Source organism: Dipodomys merriami, unplaced genomic scaffold (genome assembly GCF_024711535.1).
Source record: "Dipodomys merriami isolate MVZ:Mamm:240054 unplaced genomic scaffold, mDipMer1.0.p SCAF_242, whole genome shotgun sequence".
Lineage (NCBI taxonomy): Eukaryota > Metazoa > Chordata > Mammalia > Rodentia > Heteromyidae > Dipodomys > Dipodomys merriami.
Window position 1 is genome coordinate 497,360 of NW_027203849.1, and position 15,586 is coordinate 512,945.

Consider the following 15,586-nt stretch of genomic DNA (forward strand, 5'->3'; position numbering starts at 1 on the left):
GTGTGTGTGTGTGTGTGTGTGTGTGTGTGTGTGTGTGTGTGTGTGTGCGCATATACACACATGTGCCAGTCCTTGGGTTTGAACTCAGGGCCTGGATGCTGTCCTTGAGTGTCTTTTGCTCAAAGCTAGTGCTCTATCACTGAGTCAAAGCTCCACTTCCAACTTTTTATTTGATAGATTATTGGATAAGAGTGTCACAGACTTTCCTGCCAGGGCTGGCTTTGAACCATGATCCTTAGATCTTAACCTCCTGAGTAGCTAGGATTATAAGTGTGAGCCACCAGTGTCCAGTGATTGTAAATTTTTAACAATTATATCTTGCATGTCTGCTTTGTGCCTGTTGTAGTTTTAATATTTATTTTCCTGGTATTTGAAAGGTTGGACATTGCCACATGTCAGTTAGTGATTAGTCTTCATGTCCTCTTTATTAAAGAGAGAGAGAAAGAGAGAGAGAGAGAGAGAGAGGGATGGAGGGAGGGAGAGAGAGAAATAATAAGAAAGAGCAAAAATAGCCAGTGCCTCAATATTTGTTCCATTTGTATTTGGTATTTTTGGTAGCATCTCTTGATTATTATTTTAGTGTTTTGCCAGCTGCTTGTTAGGGACCTACTTTGTATTTCATTTCTATCAGTGGTGGGCTGATGTTATAAAGCACAACAAAGATATTACTTTGTGTGTGTGTGTGTGTGTGTGTCGGTTGTGGGGCTTGAACTCTGGGCCTGGGCGCTGTCCCTCAGCTCTTCAGCTCAAGGCAAGCACTCTACCACTTGAGCCACTGCTTCCAGTTTTCTGGTGGTTAATTGGAGACAAGAGTTTCACAGATTTTCCTGCCTGGGCTGGCTCTGAACCGAGATCCTCAGATCTCAGCCTCCTGAGTAGCTGGGATAACAGGTGTGAGCCACCAGCACCCAGCATATAACAAAGATATTACTAAATGCTGAAAAGAGCAAACAATGCTATAAAGACTGATGCTAGTCTAGAAAGCTCAGCATCTGAACCTGCTTCCCTGCCTCTGCTTAAAAGTAACTTCATGTTTGCTAAAAGAACCTGCTTTGGGAACAAAATGTCTCTGGTCTCTGGGTGAGTAAGCCTTGTCTCTTTCATTCAGGGAAATAAATTCTCTCTCTCATTTGCCTTTCAGGGTGAAATAGTCCCTCTGGGAGTCTGGTTTATTCCAGCTTCCAGAATCTTGTTTAGAGGCAACATAATAACATTTCCTTATGGGCCTGTTCATGGTTATCTGGTCTACAGTGGCTGCAAGTGCATTCTGGTTGAATGTAATTGTTTTACCTGTTCTTAGTCTGTGTTTTGTTTATTAGTGTGTTTGTGATTGTTGGCTTTGCCCCTAGCCTAAACCTGGAATTACTGGTATTCTGTTGTCCTGTTGTTCAGATGCTATTTGCTGTTAAGCAAATTCTCCCAGCTGACCACCATTAAATTAGCATATATTCTTCATCGCCAACTGTGGGAGCTTCAGACTGGTTCAATTTGGTCCAGATGTAATATTCACATGTCAAGTGAGCCTGAGTGTGGGCTCATTATAATATGATCACAATGATTAAATAAATAAATAAATAAATAAATAAAACCACCCACTGGTGCCATGATAGATCTGGCTATGTTCAAATTAGAGTAGAAAAGTGGCGATACCCTGATTCCTGGAAACCTCCTCCCCTTTCTTTCAAAAGCAATGACATCAGCATGCACACCACTCTCCTCTTAACACAGCCCTACGAGAACACAGACCTGTTCTGAGAGAAGATGCCTGGGGAGCCTGAGCCTGTCTCCATTTGCTGACATTAAAGAAAATTTCCAGTTTACTTGTTGTGAATGAAATTAAAAAGGATAAGAAGCTGCAGATGTGGTAACAGCTTAGAGGTGAAGAGGATTTCTGGCTGCATAATAGTCCTATTAGAAATGTACCTACAGGAGGGTCTCCGCCTCCAAAGAAAAGAGATAGCTGCTCCTGCCAGCTCACCCTTGGTACTCCTAGGATACTAGGGTCTTGAAAGATGTCATGGTAACTTGCTGTCAACGTGAAGCAGTCTCAGAGGGAACAGAAGAGCACGCCCCATTCCTGAGTTGGAAGGACTCTAAAAGCTCATCAAGGAGGAGCTCATGAAAGGAGTGCTCACTTTCACCATTAGCTACTTTACAAATTCTTGCCTATAGGATTTTCTGAAACATGCACAAGATGCTATCTGGCCCGCTGTGACTCTGGGGAGAAATCGTCATAAATAAACATTACTGATCCCTACTCTTGTTCCAGTCACCAGTGAAGTCTCACCAAAAAAACTAAAAACATACCAAGACAAACTTTCTCCAGTGTTCACAGGAATAGCTATGGTGGGGATTCTTCTAGCCCAGATAGTCCTCTTCCTTTTTTTTTTTTTTTTGCCAGTCCTGGGGCTTGAACTCAGGGCCTGGGCACTGTCCCTGAGCTTCTTTTGCTTAAGGGTAGCACTCTACCAGTGTCACTTCTGGCTTTTTGTGTGTATGTGGTACTGAGGAATCCAACCCAGGGCTTCATGTGTGCTAGGCAAGCACTCTACCACTAAGCCACATTCCCAGCCCTGTCCTCTCTTTGATAAAATTTCCTCTTGCACTTTGTTTTTATGAAAGTATACACAGAAATATAAAATTTCTTAAGGCTGAAGAGGAAGGGCTTACACTACACATTACAATTTTTAAAAATAACTCAATCTGAATATTCTCCCTCTACTTGCTCCCCAAAGACTCATTAGCTACAGTAACCCCCTAATTTTTTCCTGTACTCTGTGTGTGTGTGTGTGTGTGAGAGAGAGAGAGAGAGAGAGAGAGAGAGAGAGAGAGAGAGAGAGAGAGAGAGAGAGAGAAAGAGAGAGAGAGAAAGAGAGAGAGAGAAAGAGAGAGAGAGAGAGGGTATGTGTGTCTTAGGGATTGAACTCAGGGCCTGGGCACTGTCCTTGAGGTATGATCCACTAGTGCCCAGCATGGTAAGTTTATTTTTAGTTATGCATACATAGTTTAATATTTTGCTTAATTGATATGCCTAATTTGAATTTATTATCTTCTTTCTTCCTCCTTCTCCTCCTTTTCCTTCTTTCTTTTCTTCTTCCCTCTTTGTCAATAATGAGGGAATGAACTCTAGGACCCTGCACTGTCTTCTGCCACTTGAGCCACACCTTTGGCCTTTTTGTTTGTACTTTATTTTAAACATGGGTCTCATGGACTTTATCAGGGCTAGCCTCAGACTTACGATACACCCATCTCCTCTTGAGTAACTAGGTAAATGTTTCTTGTAAATGCTTTTAAGATAATTCTTGGAACTACAGTTAGAGTTAATGTATAATGACTTTTACTTCTCTAAATTCTTCTTTTTTCCTGCTTGTTTTAAATTTATCCATTGTTTAAGGTTATTTGGAAGTGTATTATTTTAGCCAGTCCTCGGTAATATGTAAATACTCATTCAAAATGAGCAAACATAAAGTGATTAGATGACCTTCCTTATTTTGTTTTATCACAAATATGAGTTAAATTTCCTCTCTTGACTTATATTACTATATTACTCTGTCTCTTAACTAAAATTTTAGCATAAAACTTATGAGTTTGGTTGTGAACATTTGTGTTTCTAAGTGTTAGTTACCTTATGTTCTATGATGTGTCTACTTGATAAAATTCCCTAAGGGATTCTGTTCAAGTGACTTACAGATAAAAGTCCCTATATAGATCAAAATGATTAAACTAACCCAAATACTATTTAGTTCCAATTGTAGCTTATATTTTTAACCTGGATTTGTTGGCCAGGTAAGGATATATTTATCTGTTAGGTATTAATAAAGAAATTTGAGTAATTTCTAAATAAGTGAAAACACTGAAACATCAATTGCTAAGTATGTTTGCATAGTCTTGGCTTCTTAAATTTTATAAAACAGATACTATATATAGATTTAAGTACAAACATTTTCATAAAGTTCAAGATTGCTTTCTTCCAAGATCTTACCCCCCCCAAAAAAAAAGTTACTGGGAAATAATATTATTAATTGAAATAGTGCGTATATTTTCCTTTTTTTTTTTAGTCCTGGAGCTTGAACTCAGGGCCTGGGCACTGTCCCTAAGCTCCGTTTCCTCAAGGCTAGCACTGTACCACTTGAGCCACAGCAGCACTTCTGGCTTTTTCTGTGATTAATTGGAAATAGGAAGACTTTCCTGTCTGGGCTAGCTTCAAATTACAATCCTCAGATCTCAGCCTCCTGAGTAGCTAGGATTACAGGTGTAAGCCACCAGTACCTGGCATATTTCCCCCTTTTATTTCCCTTTTCTAAAAGGAAATTTTTATTTGTAAAAATGTCCCCTCTGCTGAACCAGGAAGAGGAGACTAGAAAAGCTGTTATCACTGGAAATAGTACCAAATAAGTCAGCTTAAATAGCCTTTACCTATATATAGTTTCCCTAGACATTTCCTTCTCGTTTTCCCACAATTTAACTTAATTCATACATTACATTCCTATCAGCTACACCCCCAAAACAATCTCATTTTCATCTATCCACTGAAATTTATTAGCCAGTGCTAAAAGGTATAGCCTGTAGGGCTAATAATCTCTTTGAATTTATTCCTATTTTTGGGGGAAGCCCTCATGCATGTAAAAGTATCAGCATGTGTAAAGTTCATATAAAGTTCTTTCCTCTTATCATTGTCAGTTTAATCTACAGTTCCATCAGTTTAAATCACTGAACATAAGAAGGTACAGGAAAAACTTTTTCCTTCCTTGCATAAACAATAAAGTCAGGGAAAACAAAAAAAAATTAAAGTTTTATATATACATATAAGCATATACAAACCCATATATGTATAAACATGCATATCACGTATATATGTATATAATTTACATATATGTATATCTAATATACATATATAATTCATAGAGATATATTATATAAAATGTAATAGATAAACATATGTATAAGCCCATATATAAACATATATATAAACCTATATATACACTTATATGTATATATAGGGACCCATTGTATATAGTGAGATAGATAGATAGATAGATAGATGATAGATCAATAGATAGACATACCATGAAATACTATTCAGCCTTGTTTTAAAAAGCAAGAGAAAATTGTCATTTGCAACAATCTCAGTAAACCTAGACAATACTATGTTAAGTGAATTAACCTAGGCTTATAGAAGCTAATACCAGAGACATGATCCCACTTATACATAGGCTTTCCAGAAGTCAAAAGTCAAACTCACAGAAGGCAAGAGTAGCATAAGGGTTACCAGGAGCCTGTAGGAGACTGGGCAGGGAGTAGATAAGAGAAAGGCCAGTCAGTGCATATATCAAGTCAGGGCACTTAGGAAAAAGTAGTTCTGGTGTTCTACAGAACAGTAAAGAGACTGTGTCTCATACATTCTAAGTAGCTGAAGTTTTTAACTTACCACAAAAGAATAGTAAATATTTGACATGATGGATATCCTGACTAGACTGATTGCATTCTATAATACACACACACACACACACACACACACACACACACACACACACACACACACACACACACACACACACACACACGTCACATTATATCTCAAAAATAGATGTGATTTTGTTTATCAATTAAAGATAGACTTACATGTCAGGCATGTTGGCATATAGCTGTAATCTCACATTTGGAGGCTGAGGCAGTAGAATTCAGTGGGATTGCAAGTTCACCAGCCTGTTCTAAGCAGATCCTCTCTCCAAAAAAAAGATAAGCAAACAAATAAATACAGTATAAAGAGAGATTCAATTTAAAACTATGATAAACAAACACATGAAAAGATGCTCACCATCGTTAGTCATCAGGGAAATGTCAATCAAAACTACAATGAGCATCAAGCAGGCCAACAGGAGCAAATCCGGTGACCATGACAGTACTCACTGAGCTACTGCTTTCCCACCTAAGTTCACATCTGCCTCTAGATTACTGCAGCAATGGCCATAGCCAGGGATTTTCTTTTCTTTTTTCTTTTTTTTGGTCGGTCCTGGGGCTTGAACTCTGGGCCTGGGCACTGTCCCTGCGCTCTTCAGCTCAAGGTGAGCGTTCTACCGCTTGAGCCACAGTGCCACTTCCGGTTTTCTAGTGGTTTATTGGAGATAAGAGTCTCATGGACTTTCCTGTCCGGGCTGGCCTTGAACCACGATCCTCAGACCTCAGCCTCCTGAGTAGTTAGGATTACAGGTGTGAGCCACCGGCGCCCGGCAGCCAGGGACTTTCTAAGGACTAGAGATTCTCCCAGGACTAAAGCAGAGCTGTTTTCAATTAAAAAGCAAGAATAGAAGATGGAGCTGCAGTACTGCTGGCAGGATCATGGGGAACATTCAGGACAAGTCAAGGACAACTGTGATGGTGATAATAAGGTGGAGGGAAAGAAAAAAGAAAGTAGGCTGGGTGCTGGTGGCTCACACCTGTAATCCTAGCTACTCAAGAGGCTGAGATCTGAGGATCATGGTTCAAAGCCAGGCCGGGCAGGAAAGTCCATGCAACTCTTATATCCAATAAACCACTAGAAGCCCAGAAGTGGCGCTGTGGCTCAAGTGGTAGAGTACTTGTCTTGAGCTGAAGAGCGCAGGGACAGCACCCAAGCCCAGAGTTCAAGCCCCACAACTGATCCCCCCCCAAAAAAAATTGATATACAGAGGGGTTACAGTGATGTAAGTCCAGTAAAGAGTACATTTCTTTTTGGATAATGTCACCCCTTCCCTTGCTCTCTCCCAGTTTTTCCCTCCCACCCTCACCCACAATAACACAGTGTCCAGTGAATACTATTGCTGCATTTGTCCACCCTCTGTCCCTCTATTTCTGTGCCTCCCCTTAACTCTCAAAGACATAAATGAACAAACAGAATAAAAAGGAAAGAAAACAAAAACAGCAAAAAAGAAAAAAAAACCTCTTGCTTCCATTTCCTGGACTTTTTTGTATTATTTTGTATATGATCAGATGCACATAGGCATCGTGCCTTTCTGTTCTGCTCCTAAGAGTATCCTCCTTTTGTCTCACTGTGCGAATACTTAAAGACGTGTGTAAGTTATTATGTCCCAGTGTGTTTTAGATCAAGCTTCTGCATATGAGAGAAAACATGTGCCCTTTGCTTCTTTGAGCTTGGCTCACCTCACTTAACATGATTTGTTCTTGGTCCACCCATTTCCCTGTTCAATGTCTTTTCTTGTCCAATTTTGATCTTCATTACTAGTGAAGTGAGCTAAGCTAGTAACACAATGAAAGCTAGTTAACACTAGACAGCAGCACTGGTGGCAACAACAAGAGGTACTGAAGAGTTGCAGAGAATGGGCAGGTAAAAAAAATGACAGGGAGCAAAAATGGCAGAGCTGAGAGACAAAGAAAGCAGTGGGGGGCAGAGAGCTGAAACTGAAGAAAGACAGGAGGCCGTAAAGACAGCCAGAGAAAGGCAATTATAGGCCCTCATCACTGGAATAGTTGCTAAGCTTTAAGTGTCAAGAGTCTCAGATACCCCAGGCCCAAGAGCTCTAACACTAGCCACCACTTGTCCTAGGCCAAGAACGGTAACATTTGCTACTGTAGGAGGAAGAGTCCTGGCCCCTGAAGCCTATACAAGAGCCGTAACACTAGATGGCATTTCCTGCAGCTGCGTGTGGCAGTCCGCTGTCATTGCCCACTGCTGCCCAATCAAGTATTATAGCAGCTGCCAAGTGTCACTTCCATTCATGGGCACAGCCTAGGGTGATAAGCCTCCAGCCTGAGTGCCAAAAGTCATAATTCTCTGGCCACTAAAATCTGAAGCAACAAGTTCCTGGTTCTCGGGGCTTGAAGTCAGTCCAGCCCCAAGCCTTGGGCATTCAAGAGCACTTTTCCTTGCCTGTTTATATGCCTAACTTGATAGAACAAAAGAACCCCAGCCAGCTGATTGCTTACACTAGTACTTAGTCCATGAGCCACCTCAAAAATTGGTTGAATGAATTTTTTTAAATCAATATATTCTTGGCAATACAGCAAAAGTATTATCCCTTCTTTATGGGTGACAGCTTAGTAACATATATGAAAAAATAAGAGTACACAGACTGTTGATTGGCTATTGTCCTTTTGGGAGTTAATTTCACAGATAATTTGTGCATGTGAAAAACATTCGAGATGGTATTGCAATCACAAAAGAACAGAAGTGTCCTCCTACATCTCCATAACTGGAGACAGCTTAGTTGAATATATATCTCATTTCTAGCCACCATGGTTGCTTGGGGCCTTCTTGTAAGTACTACTCTGCTTCACATGGTTCAGTGTTCCACTCCAGTCCGTGCCTGGCTCACTCCTCGCTTCAGATCTTGGCCAAGTCTGTCACTGACCACTGACAAGCAGAAAAATAACTTTCTCTTCGTCTCTCCTGGGTTCTTAATTAGAGCAGACTCCTGTACCCAAGGCAAACTTAACAAGAAAAAAAAAAAGAATCAGAACATGTATATTTCATAGACACATAGGAGACACCAGGGAGCAAAGCAGTCTTGAGCGATGGCTTTGAATTGCAGCTTATGTAACATCTTCAACAAAGAGCAGTACATTTTTAGACTGGTGACAAGACAAAGAAAAAGGAGCAGAACCTGTGGAAAGGCAAATAAATGGCCAATAAAGACTGGTTATTAAAGCTCGTTGCTGTAGATGCCTCTGCTACTCTCTCCAGACCCACCAGGGTTTAAAGTTGTCTTTCATTAGCTCTGGAAGAGAGGGAGGGCCAAGATATCTTTTGTTTTTATGAAACTGTGGCTTGTTTTCAGGCAGAAATGAAGAGAGAAGCCGGGCACTGGTGGCTCATGCTTGTAATCCTAGCTACTCAGGAGTCTGAGATCTGAGAATTGAGGATTCAAAGCCAGACCAGCAGGAAATCTCCAATTAACCACTAAAAAGTCAGTAGTGGAGCTGTGGCTCAAGTGGTAGAGTGCTAGCCTTGAGCACAAAAGCTCAAGGACAGTTCCCAAGACCTGTGTTCAAGCTTTAGGACTGGCACAAAAGAAAAAAAAATGGAGAAGGGCTTTTCCTATCATCTTCTTAATTGTCTTCAGCTCAACAATTCTGCATTTTAGGAGGTATACTTAGAGGTATATTTTTGCATATCACCTTATGTAAAATAGCAACAATCCAACTCTTTCTCTGTCTGTCTCTGTCTCTGTCTGTCTCTGTCTCTGTCTCTCTCTCTCGATTCCCTTTGTCCTATTTTTCTCCAATGCATTTACAACTTACCACAATATATTTACATTTTAAATTCCCAAATGTAGTTCTAGGAGGACAAGGAGAAATGTCAATTTCTAAAGCCTTAGAGTGATTGGCATATGGTGGGTACATAGTGACTGTCATTGAATAAATGAATATGCTAAGTGAAGAAAGCAGATACTGAGCAGTGGTCTCTCAACTCTCTCATACTTCTGTTATTGTTTGTTTGTTTTTGGTTTTGTGCCAGTAGTAGGGCTTGAACTCAGGGTTTCAAGCTCTTGCTTACCTTATGCTCTACTACTTAAGCCATATCTCCACTTCTTTTTTTTTGGGGGGGGGGGGAGGGGGTCCGGTCATGGGCCTGAACTCTGAGCCTGGGCACTGCCCCTCAGCTCTTCAGCTCAAGGCTAGTGCTCTACGATTTGAGCCACAGCGCCACTTCCGGCATTTTTTGTTGTTTATGGGTGCTGAGGAATCGAACCCAGGGCTTCAAGCATGCAAGGCAAGCGCTCTACCACTGAGCCACCTTCCCAGCCCCCCATATCTCCACTTCTAACTTCTTGTTAGATAATTGGAGATAAAAGTTTTTAGGATTTATTCACCTGAGCTCAATCTTCATATCTCAGCTTCCTGAGCAGGTAGAATTACGAGCAAGAGCCACTGTACAAGTTTTTATTTGTGGTTTTTTTTTTTTTCAAGGGAGGGCTTGGCCATCTGTATAAATACTTCTATGTTCATGAGAGAGCTATAAAAGGTCACAGAAGAACTAGGTCATGCTGATTGCCTGTAGGAAGGTGAACTTGGAGACTAGGAGTCAGAATAGAAAGGAGATTTTTCACAGCATTCTATTTGTAGATCATTAGCTTTCCAAAAATTATTTTTAAATAAAAACATGGTGCCATGAATACATATTTTAAAAAATAAATCAGAGGAAAGTAAAACAGGCTCAATTTAGGGAGTACGCTACCAACTGGAGAGGGGAAGGCTAGCATGGAGGGTGAATGAGGGTGGATAGATTAAAAATAGCTTGTTTGCATGTATAAAAACAGAACAATGAAACTTGTTGGAATCATTTTAAGAAGAGGGAGGGGGTGGGGCCCTGTGGCTTATGCCTGGAATCCTAGCAACTCAGGAGGCTGCAATCCGAGGATTGCGGTTCAAAGCCAGCTACAGCAGAAAAGTCTGTGAGATTCTTCAATTTCCACCAAAAAGCTGGAAGTGGAACTATGGTTCAAATGGTAAAGCACTGGCCTTGAGCAACAACACTCAGGCCCTCATTTCAAGCCCCAGAACCATCAGAGAGAGAGAGAGAGAGAGAGAGAGAGAGAGAGAGAGAGAGAGAGAGAGAGAGAGAGATCAGGATACATTGTACACATGTGTATATAATAACTGCCCCCCTTCTGTACAACTAATATATGCTAATAAAAATAGACAAAATAAATAAAAATAAAGCTCTTATTATTTCCTTTTGTGTGTGTCAGTTGTGGAGCTTGAACTCAGGGCCTGGGCATTGTCCCTGAGTTCTTTTTGCTCAAGGCTAGCACTCTACCACTTTGAGGCACAGCACCACTTCTGGTGTTTGAGTGGTTAATTGGAGATAAAAGTCTCACAGGGTCTGGCTTTGAAGCACAATCCTCAGATCTCAGCCTCCTAAGTAGCTAAGATTACAGGTGTGAGCCATTGGCAACTGGCCTTATTTTCTTTCTTATATACCTCCCAAAATGCTGTTATGTTATGCGCTATAAATCATCAGTCCCCTTTTAGTGGACAATGTAATTATTTCCAAACCTTTGCTGCTATAAATAAGGTAGTCCAGGTATTTACTTTTCGTATGTCATAACAAATAGGATGCTAGGTCTTTTATGACCCCTTAACTTGGAGTAGAAAAGTGTGTGTGTGTGTGTGTGTGTGTGTGTGTGTGTGTGTGTGTGTGTGTGTGTGTGTGTGTGTGTGTGTGTGTGTGTGTGTAACACTGAGCATCATTTTTGGTGTCTCATTCTCTACACAAAGCAGCCCCCTGGGACAGTCAATCTGGTTATCAACTTGACTGGATTAAGAGATGCCCAGAGGGGCTAGGAAGGTGGCTCAGTGGTAGAGTGTTTGCCTTGCATGCCTGAGGCCCTGGGTTCGATTCCTCAGTACCACATAAGCAAAAAGAAAAAAGCCAGAGGTGGCACTGTGGCTCAAGTGGTAGAGCGCTAGCCTTGAGCTGAAGAGCTGAGGGACAGCGCCCAGGCCCAGAGTTCAGGCCCCACGACCAGACCCCCCAAAAAAAAATTAACTTGCAGTAGAAAATGTAATCCAAACTAAACATAATTTTCTTACCATTAAGTAGAGCTATGTTTGGTAGGGGGTGGGCCTACCTCTGGAAGGAGGGGATCCTGGGAAGGGAGAAATTTGCATTCATTTAACACTTTCTTTCATATTCCCTCTCTTTTTCTTTTCTTTCTTTTCCAGGGGAGTGGGCAGGTAGTACTGGGGTTTGAACTCAGGGCTCCATGCCTGCTAAGCAGGTGCTTTACCACTTAAACCATATCTCCAGCTTTGTATTCTCATTAGGAAACTCATCTGGTCCTAGGGCCTGTGAACTTTCCAGAACTATCTTACAAAAGAAGAGAAAAACAAAAATGAGGGCTGGGAAGGTGGCTCAGTGGTAGAGTGCTTGCCTCACATGCATGAGGCCCTGAGTTCGATTCCTCAGTACCACATAAGCAGAAAAACCCACAAGTGGTGCTATGGCTCTAGTGGTAGAGTGCTAGCCTTGAGCAGAAGAGCTGAGGGACAGTGCCCAGGCCCAGAGTTCAGGCCCCATGACAGACAAAAAGAAAAAAGAAAAACACTTCTACTCAAGGACAGCTCAGTATTCTCAGTACTTTTTCTTCTTTTTTTCTGCTGGTCCTAGGGCTTGAACTCAGGGCCTGGGCACTGTCCCTGAGCTTCTTTTGCTCAAGACTGGAGCTCTACCACTTGAGCCACAGCACCACTTCCAGCTTTTTCTTTTTATGTGGTACTAAGGAATCGTACCCAGGGCTTCACACATGCTAGCAAGCACTCTAGCACTAAGCCACATTCCCAGCCCATTATTCTCAGTTCTTTACAATGAAAAGATCTTATCTGGAAATGGAGAGTTCTGGTTCTGCTGCTGAGTAGCTATGTGACCGGGCGATGAAAACCCTTGGCCTCAACAATGCTCGAGAGGAAATGTACTCGTTACCTTGCTCATGTAACTTAATCCTTCTGTACAGTATTTTTACAATAAAAAAATGTATTAAAAAAAGAAAACCCTTGGCCTCTCTGGGCCTCCTTCACCTCATTCTGGGATGCTGTCTTTGTCTCTCCAGTGCTGCTACTCAACTACCACAAGAGGTGAAAGCAGCTCCAGCAAGGCTGCCATGTTGTGTTGGTTCCTATGGGTAAATGACCAGCAGGAAAAAGCAAACAGAAAGCAACTGTCTTTATTTCTAGATGTGACACAAATAGCCTGCACCTACTCAGGCGGATGGACTACATAGAGTTCTGATGATTGTAGGATTCAGGGCAAGAAAATCCAACACTGGGTCCTACTATCAATTCTGAGCTTTTTAGTGGCTCTTTTCTCAGGTCCCAGAATCCCAGAGGGCTGTCCCTTGTGAAGAAAATCACAAGACATAGGTTTCCCAGAATGCTTCCACCTGTTCTCCCTTGGAGAAAGGGGATGATTGACACAACCGCCCTGGAACAAAGTTGACAGAGTGAAAACAGGGCCTTGTGCATTCTTATTCTTTGGATCTGCAACTAGATCCTTCATTAGTAACAACCATAACTGCAGGGATTGCATTCCACCTGCTCAAGCTATGAGCTTAATACAAATAAATTCTTTGCGCATTTTCAGTTTCCTTCAGTCACTAAAACTTGATCAAAACAAAACAAATCTATAGAAGTTCATTTTTCATGTTTCCAATTGCAAATTTTAAAACTGCCTTCCTGAATACTTTTCCTTTGGAGGCTTTTTTCCATACTACATCGACTGTCCTATTTTCTTAATTGATGCCAGCTCCTCTCGTACCCATTCCCAAGGATCTAAGAGTTTGCAAAATAAAGTTGTTTTTCTTCTGAGCCATTCCAATTTTGTGTGTGTGTGTCGGTAGTGGGGCCTGAACTCTGGGCCTGGGCCCTGTCCCTCAGCTCTTCAGCTCAAGGCAAGCGCTCTGCCACTTGAGCCGCAGTGGCAATTCCGGCTTTTTCTGCTTATGTGGTGCTGAGGAATCGAACCTCAGGCCTCATGCATGCAAGGCAAGCACTCTACTACTAAGCCACCTTCCCAGCCCCATTCCAAATTATTAATACTCCAAAGCAAACTTGAATGAAGCTGAATGATTTTTTTAGGTTGTATTCTCTATTATTACAAAAAGGAAAATATCACAATTTATTTGTCATAGTTCTGGAGGCTGAAAATTCAAAATTCTGAAATTTTCATGTCTGTTTAAGGAGCAAAACAAAAATGGATTTACCTCTCACATTCTTAATTGCATAATTAGAAATGTAAGACAAATATGAATTCTTTTCTAAGGCTAAATATTCCTAGGATGTGATGGTATATTGTGATCTATGATCTTCAACAGATCATCCCTTCTTGTACCTGGCTGCTTGCAATCTGATGTCTGCCATACCTCCCATCAAAACACAGAGTCTGCATACTACTCCCCACACCCCTGTATCTGGGAATCCCTGAAGACTTAATTTGCTCAATAAAACAAAACCCAAGTAACATTGCAATTGCCATGGCTTCTAAGAAGCTATGTTGCTTGATTGCTTTTGCCCTCTTTAAGCATTTCTACTATTAAGTGAAAAACCTCCACCTAGTCTAGAGGAGGAAAGATCATCTGGAGGAAAACAAAAACAAAAACAAAAAAAAAACAGGGTATCCCAGCCAATAGCCATCATTGCTGGCAAACATGTGAATCAAGCCATCTTGGACCATCAATCCGGTTAGCTGCTGGCTGACCGCAGCCATGTAAGTGACCCCAAAGGGAATCAGCATAGCTGAGCCCAGCGTTATAACTGGGCTTAGTTATTTATTTACTTTAAAAGTTGTTGTGATCTTAAGCTACCAAATTTCACTGTGGTTTGTTACATAGCAGTAGACAACTGACGCATACACCACTTGCAACTGTTGTTAACACTGTACTCATTCATGAATGTCTCCAGAAGCACAAATTAGAACAAGAGAAGAAGATGGGCACTGGGCACTAGTGAGAAACATAGTTGGTTATGCCAGGACTGATTAAACTCACCCTTTCTGAGAAGACATACATTCCTTTTTCCCTCCAAAGCAGGGGCTATTTCCAACCTACAAACTCTCATAGCATTTAGATCCAGCAGCTTTGTAAGTGCTAGGAAAATGTGGGTGTTGGAAGTGGTGCTGTGGCTCAAAGTGGTAGAGTGCTAGTCTCGAGGGAAAAGTTCAGGGACAGTGCCTAGCTCCTTTGTTCAAGCCCCACAGCCAACAAAAAGTAAATAAATAAATAAAGTGTGAGTGTTGAACAAGAACATTAATATCCATGGCTGCCAGTTGTACTATGACTGTGACAACTGCTTTTGTACAGGTAACAAAAGTTCCCACAAGCCTGAAATAGGTTTCTTTTTAAAAAAATATATTTGTGAAATGCAAATCTCTCTAAAATGTTGGGAGCTGGAACAGAAGCCTGGTGGTCTGAAGGCACCATTGCCCTAGCCCCAGCTTGAAGAAATGTTTGGGCCTTACTTGAGAGATTTGCCTATGAATTATATTAAGAGCAAATTCTTAAAGTTTAAATTTGCTTATCTCTTGATATATTAACTCAATATAGAAATAAAAGGACCAATAGATAAGAGTAACTGTTCAAAAATAAGAAAAAGTGAAGCAGAGCATGGTGGTTCATGCCTGAAATCACATTCCCCTGGAGTCTGAGGAAGGAGAGTTCAAGGCCAATCTAGGTTACATAGCAAGACTCTGAATAAAAGAAAGGGGAGAGTAAAAGAGGGAGGGAAGAAAAGAGGGAGGGAAGGAAGGAAGGGAGGAGGGAAGGAGGGAAAGAAGGAAGGGAAGAGGGAAGGAAGGAAGGAGGAAAGGAAGGAGGGAAGGAATAGTAACAATCTAAATATGCTTAATAGGGAGACAGTTAAATGAATTGATGTCCATCCATATTAGCAAGTTATACAATGCTGGAAAGATGATTATGTTTATATTCTACTGACTAGAAAAAATGTGGTTTTGCTGGTTATTTTGGAGATGGAGTCTTGTGATCTTTTCTGCCTAGGCTGGCTTCAAACTGAGATTCTCTAGGTCTTAGCCTCCTGAGTAGCTAGGATTATGGATATGAACCACAAGCTTTTTGAGTCACTTTCTTCCATAAATGTC

General features: G+C 41.2%; 1 protein-coding gene across 4 annotated transcripts in view; it reads right to left on the bottom strand.

The window, feature by feature from the left end:
• Positions 1–15,586, bottom strand: part of LOC138835940 (N-acetyllactosaminide beta-1,3-N-acetylglucosaminyltransferase 2) — a 179,742-nt gene that overhangs the window by 46,772 nt on the left and 117,384 nt on the right. For 2 of the 4 annotated variants that reach the window (XR_011374809.1, XR_011374811.1), the window contains exon 2: positions 5,623–5,726. The exons of 1 other annotated variant lie outside the window; for it this stretch is intronic. The gene's annotated coding sequence lies outside the window, so the exon portion shown is untranslated. The remainder of the gene's footprint in view (positions 1–5,622; positions 5,727–15,586) is intronic. One more of the 4 variants, XR_011374810.1, reaches the window with a different exon arrangement.